The sequence below is a fragment of the Eurypyga helias genome, unplaced genomic scaffold, assembly GCF_000690775.1.
Source record: "Eurypyga helias isolate BGI_N326 unplaced genomic scaffold, ASM69077v1 scaffold12693, whole genome shotgun sequence".
In the NCBI taxonomy this organism is placed as follows: domain Eukaryota; kingdom Metazoa; phylum Chordata; class Aves; order Eurypygiformes; family Eurypygidae; genus Eurypyga; species Eurypyga helias.
Genome location: NW_010241977.1, coordinates 71,089 through 71,406, shown reverse-complemented (window position 1 = coordinate 71,406; position 318 = coordinate 71,089).

Sequence of the window (318 nt, the reverse complement as noted above, 5' to 3'; positions counted from 1 at the left end):
AGAGCCAAAGCCAAGCACCCTGGCAGAAATGCACAGCGTACACCCCCCACCCCCCCCCAGGGCGGTATATAAATATATACAGATCAGACACCGTACATACACCCGGAGATGTGCGTATTCAACGGAGCAACGGTAGACAGTGGTACAATTTATTGCCTCTCAAGAAATGGCACGTAAGCGGGGTCAAGGGGGCAGGGCAGGCTGGAGGGCGAGAGGCCCTTTTCCCTGGGGTGGGGGGTGTTAGTAACCAGCATCACCCCAGGCCGGAGCAGGTTACGGCTAAGTTGTCCGCACGATATCTTATTTCATGGGGGTGGA